At 42.4% G+C, this 22,082-nt stretch overlaps 1 pseudogene; it reads right to left on the bottom strand.

The window, feature by feature from the left end:
* Positions 1 to 3,229: 3,229 nt before the first annotated feature.
* Positions 3,230 to 22,082, bottom strand: part of LOC141765171 (complement C3-like) — a 38,760-nt pseudogene continuing 19,907 nt past the window's right edge.

Below are 22,082 nucleotides of genomic sequence, written 5' to 3'. Positions count from 1 at the left end.
CAGAAACTTCCTTATTGTCAATAAAGCTAGGAAAGACATCCATCCTCTGAATTCTCTAGGTCTCTAGTTTGTGGCTGTAAAGTTTCATGAGACTGTTGTAGGGACCTCACGAGACAAAGAGCCTTGGCCTACATGGGAAACCAGAAGCCTGATCACAGCAGGGGTCCTAACGGCCGAGCTCTTGAAATTTCGCATCTACATGCGAAATTTCATTTTGAGTCCAAACAAGAGGCTCCCATTGGATGAGGCTAACAGGAAACGTGGGGTCTTTCCGGTGAAACGCCCACTATCTCACAGGAGATAAAAGCACGCTCACCTGAATCTCATTCCCTTTTTCCACTGCGACTCACGTTGCTACAGGAGGTACCCAACGCTGCGGTGTTCACCTAAGACTCGAGCCACAGTTTCTGACCTCGCTGGACGAGTTAAGCTTCTGTTGTGTCCATCAGACTTTGAGATCATCATACCTGCAGAAGAGAACCAGCCCCCGTCTTCAGAAGGAAGACGACCAGGACCCCGTTCTTCAAAGGAAACGAGCGCACCGCCTTTTCCTTCATTTCTGGCTGCTTTCCCCTCCGCTGCCACACGGAGGTCCAGCCTGCCGTTCATCAGCTGACGAGCATCCAGAACGGCCCGTTATTGTCCGAGCCTGCGACGCCGCCGGACCAATTAACGACGATATACTCCACTATCGCTCCGAAGAAGCGATTCAAGTAAGAGGCTTGTGTCTGGGAAGAGACTAGTGAAATTGTATATTCCAATAAGTTAATAACTATTGTTGATTTATACTAAACGTACGGACCGCCGAGTCCGTCTGTTTGCTTTGTTTATTTTACTTGCTTTGCTCTGCTTTGCTTGTTTATGTTGCTTTGTTTACTGTTGCTGACTGTCTGATTACTGTGTGCTCCTTGTGTTAGCTTCTGTCAAACGTGAAGATCTGTAGCTGTAGTTTATTATTAAAAGACCAGTGCACGGCTGACAAACGTGAGTTTGCCTGCCCAGCATCTGAGTAATAATAACCCAGCTAGTACATCTCTCGCGCGGCAGTTAGGATTCCTGCTGCTGCGGTGTTTACTGTTTTGACTGTGATACTGTTGTGAGGCGCTCCCCGCCTTTCTTTTCCTCCACTTCTACCACATACAAACAAACACTTTGCCGACACGCGGGATCACCTCCCGTTCGTACGCAGTCGGTAATTTCCGTGGCGCTTCCGCCACCAGAGCAACTCCTCCCTCGTGACGTAACCACTTACGTGGTGACGCCGCCTCGGGGTTTCCCTTGCTCCTCCCACACACGCACACCCATAGACACGCCTCCTCACGTAGGCTCACACACGTTCCCACCTTACTGATCACGCGGGAGTCACACCCCGTTTGTGCGTGATCTGTAACGTTCGAGCAACTCCTCCCTCACGTGACGTAACCACTTACGTGGTGACGTCCACCGCGGGCGTCCTTTGCTCCTCCCACACCACACACACACATAGACACGCCTCCTCACATAGGCTCACACCCATTACCTTACAGGACACGCGGGAGTCACACCCCGTTTGTGCGTGATCTGTAACGTTCGAGCAACTCCTCCCTCACGTGACGTAACCACTTACGTGGTGACGTCCACCGCGGGCGTCCTTTGCTCCTCCCACACCACACACACACATAGACACGCCTCCTCACATAGGCTCACACCCATTACCTTACAGGACACGCGGGAGTCACACCCCGTTTGTGCGTGATCTGTAACGTTCGAGCAACCCCTCCCTCACGTGACGTAGCCACTTACGTGGTGATGCCACATCGAGCGTCCTTTGCTCCTCCTCCACACACACACTCCCATTTCACGTCTCCTCTCATACTCACACTCACTCACTCTCACACACACACACACACACACGCACACACACACACACACATCTTCTTTTGCTGTTGTGTTTTGTTTAATTTTAGTTTAGTGCTTAGAGCTGCATTGTAGAACATCCATTTGTCTATTAAAAGTGTTGTTAATTAGTAATTACTGCTGTAATAACTATTGATTTAGATTAATGTTGTTAGAGTGTTTATTGTTGATTGAGATCACTGTATTTAAATAAATGGTCTTATTTTAAATAGCAGTTGTCTGTGTTTATTGTGCATTCATATTGTAATAACGGCTGGTTATGAGAGTTAGTTCTCGGATTCACCCTTCACCGTTCATCTCCTAAGTGTAAAGTAGTGCTTAAATACTGGCATTTGGAGTGAACAATCCCCTTATGAGACTGGATTAACGTTTTGGTTATTGGTCCCTGATTCCAGGGTGGTGCCCCGTTCATTATTAATGTTGATTAATAATTCTTATTAATAATAGTAATTCTATGAATATTATTTATTAAATTAGCTAATAACCAAACCTGTCCCATTTGTAAATCCCTTACACTGTGATTACCCTAGAGGTCACCACAGGACATTTTATACGGTGAGGTCAAGTTTAAAAAAAATGGTCTCACTATATGAAATGGCTACTATGAGGACTAACATCAAACATGAATAGTTGGGCTCATTTGATCCACAAATGTCTCAGCCTTACAGTCATACCAATTTATGTAATTCAAAGACTGTTTGGGGACCCCAGTATGCAGAAATATTCAAATACCATTTTGGAATAGGCAAAAATAACACATTTATACTGCATGCAAAAAACTGCATGTTTTTGCACCAAACTGCATGTGATTATCATTAAGTGGGCATGTCTGTAAAGGGGAGACTCGTGGGTACCCAGAGAACCCATTTACATTCACATATCTTGAGGTCAGAGGTCAAAGGACTCCTTTTAAAATGGCCATGCCAATTTTGGAGAGTTACTGAGCCCCCTCCCCCAACATGCTAGCATCACATGGTTGGTACCAATGGATTCCTTAGGTTTTTTAGTTTCATATGATATCTGTACCTTCTAGCTCTAAAACTGAACCTGCTACAGCCTCTGAAAGACAGTAAAGTTGGTCAGGATTGCCCGTGATCCCACGGGTCTCAGGGGGTTAAACTTCTACTTCTAGTTGAACTTCTCAACGTTTACTATACAGCAACCAACATAATAGTAATCAAACATTAACCAAATGTTAATGAATAAAACACAGAGAATGAGATTGAGACAATTACATTTTAATCAATATAGTGCAGCATTGTAAGCCATCATATCCCAAAGCTGTGAACGTTTTACATAATAAGAACAATGCAAAATAAAAACAATTTGACACTTTATTTCTTTTTCCTTCGTTTCACTACTGCTGACATCCAAAGAGTTGGTACTGCTGGACCATCTCCTCCATGCCCAAACAGGTAGGTCGGTGTTCCTCAGTTTGACACTCTGCTTCTATGGGCCAGTACTCGATCCAGGTTCTCTCACCGAGTACATACTGGTATCTGAGGAGAGCAAAGTGAAACACACATTGGTTCTTCATTTGACCAGCCATCTGTAACCCGCTGGAACATAACAAAACACAAGCCTCCTCCCTCCTTCTGTACATTTAATGACTCTATCAACAGTAACGCAAAACTAGAGTACAAGAAAGAGTAACTTGATTTAGTAACAGAAAGCAGTGAAACAGTAAAAATCTTTAAAGGCACCCACCACAAACATTGACTTTCACACAAAGAACAAACTTACGATTGATGTTCGTCATCTCTCTGAATATCTTTGGATGAGCCCATGATAAGGTAGGTTTTGCCTGTCCCCAGATCTAAAGATTCCCTGCAGTGCGGATAACTGAGGAATGTGCGCAGTTTATTCAGAGGACCCACATCAAAATTTCCTGTAATTAAAATATAGAACAGAGGAAAGGTAAGGATTAAATGCATAGCTAAAGGTGCAGTTCAAAATATTAGTGCTGTATTCTCACATACTCCCAGTGCCACAGTGGAATCATGCCAATAGTTGGACATTTTGGGAAATACGCTTGTTCACTTTCTTGCCGAGGGTTAGATTGATGCCCGTTATTGATACCACTCTCATGAATGTATAGTAAATATGCAGCCAACAACCAGCTAACTGAGCTTAGCATGAAGACTGGAAACAGTTAGCCTGGCTTTGTCCAAAGGTAACAAAATACACCTACCAGCACCTCCAATTTTGTTTGTACAATCTGTACAAAAAAATTAAGCGTAAAAATGACAATTCACCTATAAGGGGGTGTACTGGACTATTGTACTTGGCTAGGACCAGTAACTTCCTGGAGTGTCTGCTGGCAAGCTAATTTGGCTGGCTGCTAGTGGTAGCTTTATACTTGGCCTACAAACATGTGAGTGGTACCAGTCTTCTCACTCATCTAACTCTCTGCAAGAAAGCAAATAAGCACATTTCCCCAAATGTTGAACTTTTCCTTTAAATGACCATTCATCAGTCATTAATCATTTTTCTGTCTGACTGGAAACAGCATTGAGATTCAATGTGCCCATGAAATGTCAGAAAGAGGCAGACAAGACAAATTGTTATGTCACCTTCACCTTTAAGGCACCTTAGAAACATCAGGGGGTAGTGCATTTTAGGCAGTTCAAAGATAAACACCCACCTTCTTTGATGACTTCCAGGACCCGCACTGTGTAAATGTCAGTGGACACGCCGTCTGTAAACTCTTCCAGTCTCACTTTGTACGCTGAGGACAGATAAGTTGCAGATTGTTAGCTCCCTTGCTCACCGATTCTCTCAAACTCTTACTCACACAAACACATACATTTTGGGGATTAAAGTGCTGCATAAATGCAGTGCATTTACACTCTCTTACCAAAGTCTATTTTGCTGATCTGTGTACTCTCACAGACCTTAGCTGTGCGCTGATCATTGTTGACTTTGTCCTTCTTCTGCATACTGCAGTTCTCTGGAAATACACAATCGGCACAAAGTGAATACACAACCAATGACTTGATTAAATAAGCACATGTGGGTGTGTGTGGATGAGTGCAGCTGTTTCTTAGTCACAATTTAAATATGTTCGCGAGTTATTCTTTAGCGACTGCTGCTCTGATCCTACAGGATCCTGCAGGTGCTTGTTGCCGCTGACAGAACATTCTAATGATTACGTTATAATCTGGTGAGTTACTGTAAACCAAATTCCACAACCATCTCCTTCACCAGATCTGAAATGTAACACTTTACTGGTGGTGTACCACACCATCACAAGGAGTACAGCTCAGCGAGAGAGAAAACGGTTCTATGTTGTAAGTGTTGTGTTTTTGTGTTTACAGTAGAGAAATTAGGTCAGTTTGACATCATCCTGTTTACCTTCAGCACATGTGCATTCATCCCCTCTACAGAGCCGCAGTAGCTGTCCAGCTCTCCTCTCTGGATGGTAGAACTTCACACAATGTGTTTCTGCGATGGGAGAGAAAGATTTGTGGTATGTGTGATCAGAAAATGCACATTAAATACGTTGAAAATGTAATAATGCCTGCTTATCCATGGTGTTATCTACTCGGACATCCACTGTCAGCAAAGTACATGGAGGCATCATATGTTCCCAAGTGTGTCTGAGACTCACGTTCATAGTATTCATAGACAGACACAGCAGCTGGTTGTAAGACGCCCACTTCCATCTTCTGATGGAGCCTAAAAGTGATCTCCTCTGGTCGTGTGTGAGAAACCTGTGGACAAAGGTGAGATGGAGATAAATACACAAAGAACAAGGCAGAGAGAAAAGTATAGAGGTAGGAAACAGTGATGTCTTACCTTGTCCAGGTAGATGATGAACGAGCCTCTTTCTGACAGGACTGTGTTCATCTCATATTTTGCAATAGTGCGAGCACGTCCTTTAGACAACTACACACAAACACACACAGTCAGACAACTTTCGAAACCATAAAAAACATTTTGTTTCTCTGAACCATAAACACTGACTTGTGAACTGTAAGTGGGCATAAGTGGATCTGTAAGTTCTTACTAAGTCCAGGTCCTTTGTGTTAACCGTGAAGCCAGTTAGCAAGCCAATATCCAAGACTGACATGGATGCATCGTGCTCCCTGTCCTTATACCTGTACACAGAACGGACAGAAGAATAATTAAATAACAGCATAAAGAAGATTGAGAGAAAGAATGATGTTTCAATTACAATTTAACCCTCGCGGGCGACCCCGGCCGACTTTCCTGTCTTTCAGAGACTCTAGCAGGTTGAGTTTTAGAGCTAGAGTGAAGGTAAAGATATCATATGTGGATCTCTTTTGGATCCAATGATCAAACTGTATTCATGTGTGATGATGTTAGTTCCCATAGTAGCCATTTCATTGTAATGAGACCATTTTTTAAAACTTGACCTCACTGTATACAATGACCTGTGGTGACCTCTAGGATAATCACAGCCTCATGGAACTTTACAACCACAAACTACAGACCTGCAACATTTAGAGGATGGATGGCCTAGCTAGATTGACAATAAGTGGGCTTCTGAGCAGTTTCCAGAAGAGAAGTGCTCGCCATCCAATCACCGAAAAATGAAATTTTTGCAGAAATCTCAGGATGTCAGAAGTTTTTGAAACCAAATGGCTTTTTCTGTGGTGTTCCTCAAGGTCTTGGTGTCTTAATGTGGTATTTTGGAGGGATTATTGATCATTTTTATCAATTCTCGAGTGGTAAAATTTTTTTTAAATTTAGCACCAAATCTTTGTAACAAATGGTATCAACCCAAAAATTGCTGCAACAACTTATGAGACATAATAGAGCGTGGGGATGCCAATCATAATGATCTAAACCCTCATACACTTTCACAATTTATTTTGAATAATCAATAAATGAATTAAATCATGTTTATTTCTGGTTTATGACTAGAACAACTTGACACACAGTGAACTGCATCTCAAATTGATCTTCAGGTTCCCAGCTTTCAGATGATGTACACCACTTCTGTGTGACACACTACTGTTGACCTGCTATCTCCCCCTAAAGACCCTCTGTAGCCCCCTAAAATAGACAAAAATGGGTCTATTGTGGGTCTCAGAGGGTTAAATGATTGGGAATGAGCAGCTCAAATGAGCTCAGATTCGAGGAAATCACACACAGAAGACAGGACAATTTAAAATGATGAGGAAACAGAGAGTTTAAGAAGTGAAGTGTTGTAGGGGCCATATCTGGTTAGAACATGTTGTGTATAAAGCCATGTTACTGTAACACTCGTCAGGATGACTTCTTGATTGTACTTACAAAACCTCTATTCTCAGCTTGTATATCTTCTCATCCTCCTCAATTTTTTCTGCAGGAGCAAAACATTGTATTGAGTAATTGAGTATTTAGTTGATTCTTTTCTCATAAGGTACTTGGCAGAAACAAACGGATAAAAAGACAACAAATGAAGACAAATAAACAGGAAGAGGAGGAGGGCACCAAATTACCTGGGAGGAGCTGCACTGACATGTTAAACTTCATACAGTCACTCTCCTTTTCTTTAGGCATAGCGTAATACAGCGACACCATCTGTCACATAGACAAAAGTGCATCTTAATATGTGATAAACTAATAGACATCTGTCTAGTATACAAATGTATTTGGTGGTATCTGAGATTCAAAAAGCACACATCAGTAATCAACAGATGATAAATATATAGAAGAATATGAAAATATATTGTACTTACTGTCACCGTTGCTTCTCCTGAACCCGTGGCGGTCACTTTCACGTTCTGGTTTATATCATTGATCTGTGGGAATTTAAATACGCACACAAACACACACACACACACAGTCAGGTATCAGCAGAAGAAACATACAGAAAACAACAGGACTGATGATGTTAATGAACCACTGGGAGTCTGTTTGTGTGTGCGCTCACTTTAGATGTTCTGGTGGCGTAGTGGTTGTTGACGTTGAAGTTGTACTTGTCAGGCCTTGACCTGCCCGGCAACAAGATGTCCACATTCAGATCATACTCTGGTTCTCTAGCGCTGGACCAGTACTCTGCTATAGCCTGGTACACTATTATGGTAGCCTAGAGAGAAAACAAGTGAGGGGGAGAAAACAAGACTTAGACATACAGTAAACAGGTTATAAGTAAACATAAGATGGAGAGAAGGGTCTGTGTTACCTGAGTTGATCCATAGCCTCCGCCCACCTTCTGCTGTTGGTTGAACCATCTCACAATAGGTCTGGCGTCTTCATAGGCCTTTATTAACAGAAGGCAAGTAAATGGTTGAAATTGTCCGTGGTTAACTGTGCATTTGCATTTATAAAACAGCTTTAGTGAAAATACAGAGAACTCCTGATTCTGGTACAGTTACATTTTAGATTGTAACCTGTAAGTTTCCAAAACCTACCATAGAGTTTCTAAATCATTTTTTTCCTATTATGGCACCATCAAACAGCAGCTACTTGAAACTTTCCTGATAAAAGCAATCAATCACAAATAATCTGTTTTTGTCAAATGTGTGTTATTATTGTGTGATTATGCCTTGCAGGATGTTCAAATCAGTCCCTTGTTTTTATAACTATGTCATAACTAAGTCATTGCAACTGAGGCAGAAAAGAATGCCTTCAATACCTATCGAGATAATCATGAAGTGCTCTGTGAAGTGGTAGCAGTAGTGTAAAGGGCCAATAATGTTTGCCAAATATGGTTATTTAAAAAGTGTAAAAGCTACTGTAAGCAACATTTTATTGCTTCATTGACTTTGTTTCCAAACCCTCTACCCTGTTAGTGAGGCAGCATGGATGAGGACTCAGTTGTATGTTTTCTGTAGCAGGACATCCTGGTGAAACACACACATGTGGCACATGCTCACCTTGGCCTTGACCAGAGCGAGGAGAGCGTAAGCTGTGGCCTCCAGTGTGTAAACACGCCCCTTAGGTGTCGGCCAGTGGGACAACGCTGAGGAAGACACACAACTATATTTTGTATTACTACTGTATGCTCTACCTGGAACAAGCTCAGTTTACTAACTATTCCCCAAGACATCATCTTGGAATATTTAATGTTACAGAAATACCTGGGGAGGCAAACTTGTAGAGGATCTCACGATTCAGCTTGTTTTCATTGGCCAGGGCATATGACGTCATGGCAACAGCATATGGGTTGGTGAGGCTGGGCAGACGCCTTTCCAGATAGGCTACTGCTTTGTCGATACTGCCTGGCAGACTCTGGACAGAAGGAGAAGAAAGTTAAGAGAAATGGGAGAAGAGCCAGATAACAGTGACCCATCTATTTTTAATATCCCATTCTGTTCAGGAAACATTTGATCCTGGGACAATAGACCGGATCGTCCCCTCTCTTACCTTCTTCTGTGTCTTGTGAGCTAGACTGAGCCGCCATCAGTTACAGTTACTATTGGGGTTGTAACAATAGGATTGTTGGTTCCTAGTTGTTGTTGTTCCGGGGAACTGTTAGAGTGTGACACAGACAAAGTAACGCTAGCTGGAGCTGAATTAACATGTGGACTGTCGTACTGAATAAAGTCACAAGTAAGCAACTGTAATGCTTTAACCGTCCAGTCTGTATGGTTAGTGAAGAACGGAACAGATTGAAACATGGTGGCAGCGGTGCTAAAGGTTAGTAGCCGTTAAATGAGGATAAGTGCTGCTGGCTAGCTGATTAGCATTGAAGAGGCTAACCGAACACGGCAACGGTGAGCGGAGAAAAATAGCTGACGTCGAGATGGAAGGACTGAAACCTCCGTCAATACTGATTTTGGACTCCAACAACCTTGCAAAGATATGGAAGAGTTGGAAGGAGGAGTTTTCACTGTACATGGACCTTACCATGCCCGATGCTGAGGAAAGTACAAAAGTCAAGCTGTTTTATTGCCTCATCGGAGAGAGTGGAAGAAAGCTCCTGGACACGTCGGCGAGGAGAACAGTGAGTTCAATGATGGCGCTATTTGACGGACACTGTAATCCAAAAGTTAACGAGACTGTTGAGAGATACAGATTCTTCGTGCGGAACCAAGGATTAGCAGAAAACATCGACAAATATGTCACGGATTTGAGAGTGTTGGCCAGTAGTTGTAACTTTGGAGACATTAAAGACACACTAATAAGAGATCGAATTGTGTGTGGCACAAGTAGCTCTGCAATGAGGGAGAGATTACTCAGAGAGGAGAATCTGACACTGGACAAATGCCTGAAAATTTGCAGAGCTGCTGAGCTATCAAGGGAGAACAGCAAAACACTGCAAGGACTGACAGTGGAGGAAGTTCATGCACTGAAATACACAGGAGAGAAAAGCAAAGACAATGAAATCTGCTGTAAGTTTTGTGGTAAAACACATGAGAGAAACAAGACAAAATGCCCAGCTTTTGGAAAGAAGTGTAAAAAGTGTGGGAAAGACAATCATTTTGCTGCAAAATGCAAATCAAGAGCAGAGAACAGCAGGAAATATAAGGCAGTGCATGTTGTCTCAGAACATGACAGTGATACATGTGAGGACATTATGACCATATCAGAAGTATATGGGGACAATGAGACAATAAACCAAGTGAAAGAGAGACATAGTCAAGGACAGCAACTCTTTGCAGGAATGATGATGGACAAAACACTGGTTAACTTCCAGATAGACTGTGGAGCCACCTGCAACATCATCCCAGTACATCTGCTAAACCCAGACACACAGCTGGAGCACACAGAGAAAGTGCTTGTGATGTATAATAAGACCAGGTTATGTCCGCTTGGTAAATGTAAGGTCAAGATCAGAAACCCCAGAAACAACAAACTGTACAGACTGGAGTTTCAAGTGGAAGGCCAGTGAGGCCATGAAGTTAATTAAAGTACAGTATGAGAATATCCTGGCCATTGACAGCATCGTGAAAAAAGAACTGTGTCCGGTAACAAATGAGGAAAAAAGTGACGAACACATGACGATGGAGAAAATCAAAAGTGAGTTTGGAGATGTATTCACCGGTGATGGATGTTTGGAGGGTGAATATAGCATTGAAATAGACAATAGTGTGCCACCAGTAAAACTGCCAAAAAGGAGAGTGCCAGTTTCGATGATGGCACCCCTTAAAGAGGAACTCAAGGATCTGGAGAAAAGAGGGATCATTGCACCAGTGGAACAGAGCACAGACTGGATAAGCAGTATGGTCTCAGTGGCAAAGCCGAACGGGAAACCGCGGATCTGCATAGATCCAAAACCACTGAATCGGGCACTCAGAAGGAGCCATTTTCCCCTTCCTACAATTGATGACATCCTCCCAGAGTTATCAAAGGCTAAAGTATTCACAGTCTGTGATGTAAAGCACGGCTTCTGGCACGTGAAATTAAAGGAAGAGTCAAGCTACCTCACCACATTCGCCACCCCATTTGGCCGGTTCCGTTGGCTGAGAATGCCGATGGGAATTAGCCCAGCACCAGAGGTCTTCCAGAGGAAGCTCATGCAAGCGCTGGAAGGCTTACCTGGAATACACATCATTGCAGATGATGTGTTGGTCACGGGGGAAGGAGCGACACAGGAGGAGGCAGGCAAGGATCACGACGAGAAACTCAGATGCTTGCTTATCAGGTGCAGAGAGCGAAATATCAAGCTAAACGGAGACAAGTTGAAACTAAGACAACAGGAAGTATCGTATATTGGGCACCTACTGACAGCTGAGGGACTGCGGATTGACCCAGAGAAAGTACGAGCAATCAAGGAGATGCCGAGGCCGACAGATGTTAAAGGGATACAGAGACTGGTTGGTATGGTGAACTACCTGTCAAAATTCTGTGATCATCTGTCAGATGATTGTGAGATCTTGAGACAACTGACACACAAAGAGAACATGTGGGAATGGACTGACGTACAGGAGGCATCGTTTCAGAGGCTGAAAGACAAAATAGCCAATACGCCTGTTCTGAAATACTACAACCTGGAAGAGGAGTTGACGCTACAGTGTGATGCGTCGGAAACAGGACTGGGAGCCGCCCTGACACAAGGGGGTAAGCCAATAGCATTCGGTAGTAGGGCACTTACACCCACTGAGAGGGGCTATGCCCAAATAGAAAAAGAATGTTTGGCGATAGTATTTGGGATGGAAAAGTTTCATCAGTATACTTATGGTAGACAGGTGACGGTACAGAGTGACCATAAGCCGCTGGAGAATATTCACAGGAAACCACTTCTTAGTACACCAAAGCGACTGCAGAGGATGCTACTCAGGCTGCAAAAGTACGATATCAACGTGGTCTATGTGCCAGGCCGAGATATGTTGCTAGCAGACACACTGAGTAGGGCATACTTACCAGAGAGTCCTAAGGGAGACACTGAGACAGAGTTAGAGACTGTGAACATGGTTAACTACCTGCCTATCTCTGCTGAGAGACTGAGCTCCATCCGATCTGCTACAAAAGAGGACACAAAGTTACAGATGGTGACAAAGTGGATTCTGACAGGGTGGCCACAGAACAAAAATGACATTTCAACAGACATCCAGCACTACCACTCATTCCAGGATGAACTGAGTTTCCAGGATGGCATAGTGTTCAGAGGTGAGAGAGCAGTGATACCGGATGCACTCAGAGCTGACATCACTCATCGTGTCCACTCTTCTCATCTGGGAGTTGAAGGATGTCTCAGGAGAGCAAGGGAATGTGCATATTGGCAAGGAATGAATGAGTACATAAAGACTTTCATCTCCAAGTGCGACATATGCAGGTCAGTAGACCCAAAGCAACAAAGAGAGACATTACACCCTCATGACATGGCATACAGACCCTGGGCCAAGGTGGGTACCGATTTGTTTTTCTTTAATAACAAGGACTACTTGATAACAGTAGATTACTATTCCAACTTTTGGGAGATAGATTATCTACCAGACACAAAGAGTAGTACAGTAATCAGGAAGCTAAAGGCCCATTTTGCACGATATGGGATACCAGATGTTGTTATCTCAGATAATGGCCCTCAATACGCATCTCAGGAGTTTCAGCAATTCAGCCAGATGTGGGAATTTAAACACAGGACATCCTCGCCGGGATATGCTCAGAGCAATGGGAAAGCTGAGTCGGCAGTGAAAACAGCCAAGCGTCTCATGCTGAAAGCAAAGGCTGCGGGACAAGATCCATACTTGGCTATGCTGGACCATCGCAACACACCGAGCCAAGGTCTCAACACAAACCCGGCACGGAGACTTCTGAATAGGAGGACAAGGACTCTGCTCCCTACCAGGGACACTCTGTTGGAGCCAGAGATAACAGACAACGCACATGGACTGATACACAATAGACAGCGACAAGAAAAATACTACAACCGCACTGCAAAAGACATGGACTCTCTGAAAAAAGGGGACAGTGTGAGAGTTCAGCCTTTCGAGCCACACAAGGTCTGGAGAGCGGCGAAGGTGATGAAACCTGTAAGCCATAGATCTTATGAGGTGAAACTGGAGTCAGGTGGTGTTCTGAGAAGAAATCGTCGGCACCTCAGACGCAACCATGATACAACCTCCACACCGACACAAACCGGGACTGTGGTACACACACCAAAAGCGGTAGTGGTAGAGCGGGGTCAGGTGGGACACCAACACCCTGTCACTACCAGGTCAGGTCGTCAGGTTACCAGACCTCACTACCTGAGAGACTTTACTCAGTGAGGAAAGCAGGGTTTCTGGACTCTGGCAAGGCCTCTGAGAAAGGAGTAATGTTTAAAATGTGATATCCGCTGTTTGTTTTGTTACAATGTTAAGGAGTGTTAAGCTACTGAAAAAAAAAAAAAAAAAGGAGAAGAAAATTGTAATGTATATGCACAGTTTATTTTATTACAATGTTTGGTTATGTATATCTGTAAAGATAACGTTTAAGTGTCACAGTACCCCAGAGAGGATAATTTTATTTGTTTCCAAGTGATAGTGGCATTAATAGTTAATATTCTTACTGATGTTGAGAATCTACATTTTTTGTTTAATTATAATATTGGTCACTGAGTTTGAGTAAGAGACTTTACTTCAAAGAAAAAAAGAAAAGATGTAACAATAGGATTGTTGGTTCCTAGTTGTTGTTGTTCCGGGGAACTGTTAGAGTGTGACACAGACAAAGTAACGCTAGCTGGAGCTGAATTAACATGTGGACTGTCGTACTGAATAAAGTCACAAGTAAGCAACTGTAATGCTTTAACCGTCCAGTCTGTATGGTTAGTGAAGAACGGAACAGATTGAAACAGGGGTGTGGATTTAATGCTTCCATACTAATACAAGACTAAGGGTTGGCATCAAATGTCGTTTTGAATTTGAATGTGTCAAATTCTGGGAAAGAATCATTTTAGCACAATTGACCATTCACTAAACCCTCTCCTTGAACAGCGATTTCCCAATTTTAGTTTAGCAACTGTAACTAGAAACGACAGGTCTGTCCACCTGCTGAAGCAGCATGGGATTGTGTTAAGAGGGCTGTCAAAGTTAACGCGATAACGCGTTTACGCAAATTTGTTTAATGCAACTTCTGATTTGTAGGTTGTAGCGGGCTCAGTTTGAAAGCTAGAGTGAAGATACTGGCATCATATGAAACTAGAAAACCTCAGGAATCCAACCATGCCACACTAGCTTATCGCGAAGGAGGCTAAATAACATATAATAATAATTTTGTCGAGGAAAAACTGGCATGGCTATTTTCAAAGGTGTCTTTTGACCTCTGACCTCAAGATATGTGAATAAAAATCGGTTCTCTGGGTACCCACGAGTCTCCCCTTTACAGACATGCCCAATTTATGATAATCACATGCAGTTTGGGGCAAGTCATAGTCAAGTCAGCACACTGACACACTGACAGCTGTTGCTGCCTGTTGGGCTGCAGTTTGCCATGTTGTGATTTGAGCATATATTTTATTCTAAATGCAGTACCTGTGAGGGTTTCTGGACAATATCTGTCATTGTTTTATGTTGTTAAATGCTTTCCAATAATAGATATATACATACATTTACATAAAGAAGCATATTTTCCCACTCCCATGTTGATAAGAGTATTAAATACTTGACAAATCTCCCTTTAAGGTGCATTTTGAACAGATAAAAAAATGTGCGATGAATTTGTGATTAATCGCGATTAACTATTTGAATCGATTAACAGCCCTAGTTAAGAGTGATACTTTGCAATTTTGCCCATCACTAGTGATTCAGTAAATGAAGAAACAAATGCAGTGAGGGGGGAAAAAAAGAAAACATTGTATGCAGATGAGTTACTCACATTAACAGTTGCAGTACATAGTGTACGTGACTCCTGCATGGCAATGAGGCAGAAGGCCGTCATGGAGGCATCTGAATCTCCGCCGCGCACATCACCCTACACATGCACACACAGAGATTATAGATTATAGTCAATGATATGTAATTGTTTTAATCTTGCTATTTTTGTAGCACTAAGATGAAGTATTGATGTTAATGAAATCAGTGCACGCACAATCATCTCTCCGTGGGACACCCTTCCAACTTCTCTAAACAAGCCGTCAGGTTGCTGCGCGTTGAGAATCAGAAACTTAACAGCGTCACAGATGTCTTTGCTTTGCACTGCCACCAGACTGTTGGCCATGGCAAACACCTTGGCAACATAGGCTGTCAGCCTTAGACAGGAGAGGAGAGGAGCAGTTTAGTTTCATTTATTTGCACATGAAATACACAATATTGTCATCACAGTCAAGTTAAGTTAACGGAGGATGTGGAAACCATGTTGAGTTCAAAGATGTTTGAATGCCTCACCAGGTGCTACTTTGGCGATTGGCCCACACAGCATAAGACCCATCACTTTTTCGGTAGGCAAGCTCTTTCTGGTAGCCTGGACACAAACAAAAACACAAAACCAGTTTGAGGAGTCCTCTTACATTTTTTTCCTGTGATTATAGCATTTTTCAAATGATTCTGGTGGCATACGTTTTTGTTTGTATAAGACAATCCTGGTGAAAACTTCTAAAGTCTATAAATGTCTATGTGTTGCATTCAGACCATTAATTGTCAGTGTCCCTAGCCTGGATCTGTGGGGAAGGGGTAGCATCACATGCATTGCTGTCTACTACGCTGTTCTTTTTTTATATACCACTTCTGCCACGTCAGGAACTTTAAAATCCCACACAGAGGGGCATCGATGACATTTCTGGTATGTGTGCTAATAAAGACATCTGTGAGCCTACCGTACTTGATGTGTTGGAGGGCTTCGTTACGTTTCTGAAAGCCCACAGCTTCCCACTGGTTGGTTTTGTCCAAATATGTGGCTGCAATGACAGGCAGGGTCATGTGGATCATGTTCTGTTCTCCGCAGCCTGAGGGCTGGTAGATCAGAGTACCCATAGAGTTCCCACTAATGGCGTTCTCCACCATTGAAGCAACTTGTTCTCTCCCTGCATGCACAAACAGAAAAAAAATAAACATTATTAACTAAATAAACATGCAAAGGTCCCCCACAACCAGTGAGGTGGTCATTCATTTCCCAATAAGACCAATAACAATTTACACCAATGCAGAGTTCATTGTAACTGGCACTATATCGCATAACCTGCCATCATATATCACATCTCACCTGTCACAGAGATCTGTGTGCTCGTAGGTGTGTTTGGAACCAAATCTTTCCTAGGAATTCCACTGTTGAGAGTTTCTTCTTGTTTACCATCTAAAGGGATAAACAGTGGGCAAGTTGGGGGATCAATTAGCAAGTGATACAAATTTAATATTAGCAAATTACTATATGATGTAGCGGTTTAATGTGTAAACTCACCTACACCTTTTTTAGTGGGGTCTAGAGTTATAATCTGAGGAGATTTAACCAGCACACCTTCAGGCTGGAAAAGCAACAGTTAGGACAAAGGTTAGAAATAAACAACTATTTTTGAGTAATCGTTATCTGCTGGTGTGTAACGAAATACAATACGGCTTGCTTGTTAACTGTCTCTCTTATTTACAGTTTATGTTGAAAAGTTGATACAGTATACATTTGCATCAAAGTTACGCCCCAAAAGATGTCTGTTTCCCTATACTGACTTTAACACAGGAGATCGCTGTTCGTTTCCCGTTTCTCTTACCACCACCCGCAGCATCTTCATGATTCCGTCATGGAGCGACGAATCTTTAACAGCTGCTTTGACCTCAATGTTGTATTGTCCGTCTTTCATGGGAATAATGATGAAGGGTACAGATCGTGTAGTTTGGGGCCCAATTTTGACCTCCTGACGATACTTCCCACGCTTAGAAGCTGCGCTGCACACGTGCTCCTTCTCAATCAGATCCACACGCACCTTGAGAACAGGACAAAGATGGAAAAAAGATATGAAGTACGTGTAGTTGATCAAAGATGCTTCCCTAATTTGAAGACATTTTATGCTTTACATTGTTTCCTATAGGATCAATTTGATCTTGAAGGTACACTGTAAATATTGCAGTAAGGTTTCCCCCAGTTCTGAGACCGACCACCATGGAAAAGGATTTCATTCATTCCCTTTTTTTGCCACACGTTGTAAGTCGGTCCAATATTTACTGTTGCTTTTGCTCTTTTGTTGCAAACTCTTTGAGAAAAATATCATGGCCTCATTGTCTCTGGCATAAAATACCAGAGCAGGGCAACCCAGACTTACGGTGACATCATCGGGGCTGTAGTTGTGGAGGATTGCCTTAACTTCTAGCTGCTCTCCACGTACAGCAGAGTACGGCAGCCTGAGATCAATGAAGAATTCCTTTCGGACAATCACTTCCAACGGAGCGCCAACACAGATTCCTTTAAGATGAGAGAGATTAAAAAAGAAGTGATGAAACAGAGAAAGGGAGAGAGAGAAAGGTGTAAAGGGATGATAGAGGTTTAAGGTTAGAGGCACAACTAAAACACATGACAGATTTTAGTCACTGAATCCTCACCGTGAGTTTTTGACAGACTAATGCCAGTGAACTGCCAGGTTGTGATCGAGTCTTGCAAAGGAACATTTTTCGTCAATGATGTGGTGTCACTGAAACAAAGAAAAGTGTCAACACTTTGAGAGGTACCTTTGAATCCTGGTGGTGTCGGTGTGAAGTTATCAGTGTATTTTTTCTGTGTATATTTCAGTTTACTCACCAGTTAGGTGTTTGTCGAGGGCAAGCAGGCAGATGGACATCTAACCACAGCCAACTTTCAGGGAACTTGGTGCGAGAAACAATTTCATTGCTGTCCATGTAACTGTTGTCATCCTCCTCACCTAAAGTGTCATTAAAAAGGTTATCATTTTGATTGTTTCGTAAGTATGACCATGAATAGTAACCACCCATCCCTTGTCCCCGTCTCTTACTGCGAGCCAGTAGGAGGCTATCCTCCTTCTTCTCAGATCGCTGGGTTTCCATCTCCTTGCAGCAGTGCAGGAAGGCAGCGACACAGGTTGCGCCATCAAGGATGTACTCGGCGCGCCTCTCACAGCTGTATGAGAGGAGGGTAGGCCTCATGCCTTCCGAACAACAGTCACGCTGCACTTGGTCGTTATATTGACTCACTGGAAAGAAAGAGGGTTGTAGAGGAGAGATAGAGGTGAGACGATATGGAGTACAAGAATAAGGATAACAATAAGGATTTGAATAAGGAAAAACAAATAAACTAAAAAACTAAATGGGAAATGGAGGAAAAGACTAATACATTACATGGCAAAGATGAGTATTGTCAAAGTCCAAAGTCCTGAACTGAGTGACTGAATATGTGGTTATTGGGTAGTTTAGAGCTGTGGTTCTTACGTAAGCTGGTTGTGACATCCATTACAGTAGGGGCTCGTTTCCTCCTGCTGGGGGCCGGACATTTCAATTCTGGAAATGCAACACAGACAAGATCTTTAACATGTTGGATCCAGACTTGAGTTTTGCGTGGTTTAGTTGATGCGATACTCTTAAAATCAGACTGAGATGGTTTATCTGGTTGGACACATTGACAGGGTGTGGTTGTGAGAAAATATGATCTACAATTGCACACCTCATTTGTTGAAATGTTAAAAGGTTGTATAAATGCTTTATTAGAATAAAAACAAATCTTTTAAAAGCCCTAACAAACAGGAGGGATCATGATCAGCTCATGTGGCAGTGACCAGTGTTAATGTTAATATAGAAGTGCCTCAAAGCGTCGGTTCAACCAAATTATCTCACTTACCCCAAGTGGTATAGTGTTGGTTTTATGTGCCCAAAGTGTAAGACATCTGTTTGAGATTCTGGCTCTCTGTTTGTGGTGCTCGCAGCACTGAAGAATTAAAAAAACTACACAGCGATGAGTGATTTCAGAAACAGTGTCTCTGAAACTATCTGCCTGTCCAGATACCAACAAAGGGGAGCAAGAATAATGTAATCTGGTTGAAAAGACCCTTTAAGATGCAGTTCTTCTACTGTCCACTAGATCCTTACTTATATAAAAGCATTTGACTGTAGGTGATGAATAAAGGTCCATGTGCCCACTTCTCCTAATTAGAGATATTTCATTGAGCATAAAGAGAGGCATGTTCAGAGAAGGGGAGGGTAAAGTAGCGTCACCTTGTCTGTAGGGAGTACCAGAAGCCGTGTTGGACTCAAACAACAGCCCGGCATCGTAGAACACACCCATACCGTCCTTCCCTCCACCTGGTGTGCAGCCTGTGTCGTGCTTCTCGACAAGGTCCCACACCTGAGCAGGTAGGAATGAGACACATTTACTCATGCAATGTATTTGCTGCAGGACAAACTTACACCGGATATTATTTGAATCCAAAAGCTAACAAAATTGACGGTTAACGTGTGAATTCTTTTTATACATAGCTTTTTGAATTTAAGCCCTTTCAAATATTCTCAAAGATAATTATGAAATAAAGAAATGACCTTTTTCTGGGTGAGGCGGTGCTTGTTGTTTAGGACGTAGACGCCTTTGTCAACTGCCACCAATCCCACTGTGGCCTCTGGATCTCCTGTGACCTTCAGACCAAACATCCTGCGAGGCTCATAGGATGGAGCGGGTCTCGATGATTCCAGACTCAGCTAAATGTGAATCAGTGAATGAGACGTGCAGTTTTGAATTTGTTTCATACATAAAAACATATCAGAGAAGTATACAAATAACTTTATCAGGTTGTGCATGGGTGTCTTGTTTGCCTTTTCGTTACATCAGTGTTGTGTGACTCACCGAGCCCATGCAGGAGTCCTTGACATCCACCCAAACAGAGTCTGATACCAATTCATTGCCATTTGTATGGTAGTAGGCTATGATGCGGAACGATGGCAGCATTTCTTTGGTAATGGGAACTATCAGGGAAATCAGTACTTGACCTCTTGTCCTGTAACGGCCACTTTTCACCAGCTGACCTCTGCTCAGGATCTAGGGACACAGATTTATACATCAGCACTTATCACACATGAGTCGTGGGACGCAACAAAAAGAGTTACACATGTGCACACAGGCACAGGTGTAAAACACCTCTCACCAGGTATGTGATGTCAGTGTCGTGATTTTCCTGCCTGTTGAGGTTGAGGTTGATTTTCAGGTTGTCTCCTAGGTCCAGCTCAGCTGCATCCACACCTGCAAATGTGACATGTTGTGATGAGTGCTGAACACAGAAAAGATTTAGCGCATGGTGCATACTTTGCCACTGCCACCACCTTTGTTTTTAATCATCTGATGTCATTTCAAGATGTAACTTACCTATGTGGATGTAGTTGTTGCTTTTAGTGGTATATGGGAGAGCAGACATGGTGGCTGATGCTTGCCTATCAGGTGATAAACGAGGATCATTGGTCTTTGCCTGCAATTAAAGACACACACAGGTAAGCATACACACACAGTTTAATAAATAATACTTGAAAAGTCCCATGTTTATCCTATCTTAACTTATTGAGGCTTTGCCTTCCATAGTTCTGCCTAGCAATATAAAATTGCTAAATAGAATGACCAAAAGACACAACACTGACAGGATGAAGTTCACCATTCACATACTGTACAGTAAATGTGTGAGCAGCAGAACCAAAACAAGGAGCTGGGTGATAGCTCTGCTGATTTCACCTCTTGAAGTGAATATCAAAAATGTTGATTAATGTAGGGGCTGAAGGGTGGTGCAGTGGTTAGCACTGTCGCCTCACAGCAAGCAGGTTTGAATCCGGCTTCTGTGTGGAGTTTAGCGTGGGGTTTCTCCGGGTTCTCCGGTTATCCTCCCACAGTCCAAACACAAGCAGGTTAGTTTAATTGTTGACTCTAAATTGGCCGTAGGTGTGAATGTGAGCGTGAATGGTTATCTGTCTCTATGTGTCAGCCCTGTGATAGTCTGGCGACCTGTCCAGGGTGTACCCCGCCTTCGCCCAATGTCAGCTGGGATCGGCTCCACCCCCCCCCCCCCCCCCCCCACCCCGGGACCCCGAATATGATAATCCGTTACAGATAATGGATGGATGATTAATGGAGGTTTAAGTGGCCATTTGGGCTATAATGCAAAAAGGGTAAAAGATTTCAGAGACTTACGGTGATTGTCAGGATTCACAACTTCAACCTGCCATCAGAGACACAAACAGCTGAACAATCAGAAAACATCCAACTGTCTTATTAAAACACACCTTATTAAGGTCAAACTCATGTTATTAGATTTGGTTTTAGTGCTGTGCACAAAGTTTAAGACTCAGGTAGTTTATGGCGACCCAAACTGTTGATGGATGAATTTCTTTTTCTCTGGAATCTCACATATCTGCCTTTATATCGTAATAAACATTATGTGACTTTTATATTTAGGACATACTGCCATTTGTGTTTTCAAAGAGTAACTATATTTCAGTTATGAAATGTTTTCAGTGAAGGATTTAGAAATATAGCCATTTGATTAGATTGATTTATTTTGAACATGTAACAAATAATAAGAATAACCAATAAAATAACAGTAAACATATACAGTAAATTCTAAATAAATTAAATAAATAAATATTGTATGTCCGAAAAGGCAGAAGTAAACACTTATATATGGTCCTACTCCTTTCTATAACTTAAACAATGAACTTAATGTTTATCACATATACACACAAATAATCATCTTAATATAAAAAAACAATAACAACAACATCAACAATGAGCTTCACAGTCCCGAGAGAGACAAGGCCCCTTCCTCATCCCTGTACCTCTCAAAAACATTTTATACATCTTTTCTTGTATGGATTTATAATTTTACTTTACTTAATTTCTTCATCTATAACATTTCATATATTCACCCCACAAATTGTAGTACAAACATAATGTTTTTTTTTAAATAAATT

The sequence above is a fragment of the Sebastes fasciatus genome, chromosome 3, assembly GCF_043250625.1.
Source record: "Sebastes fasciatus isolate fSebFas1 chromosome 3, fSebFas1.pri, whole genome shotgun sequence".
Classification (NCBI taxonomy): Eukaryota; Metazoa; Chordata; class Actinopteri; order Perciformes; family Sebastidae; genus Sebastes; species Sebastes fasciatus.
Note: the sequence above shows the minus strand (reverse complement) of the source record. Positions and strands in the feature narration are given on the sequence as shown.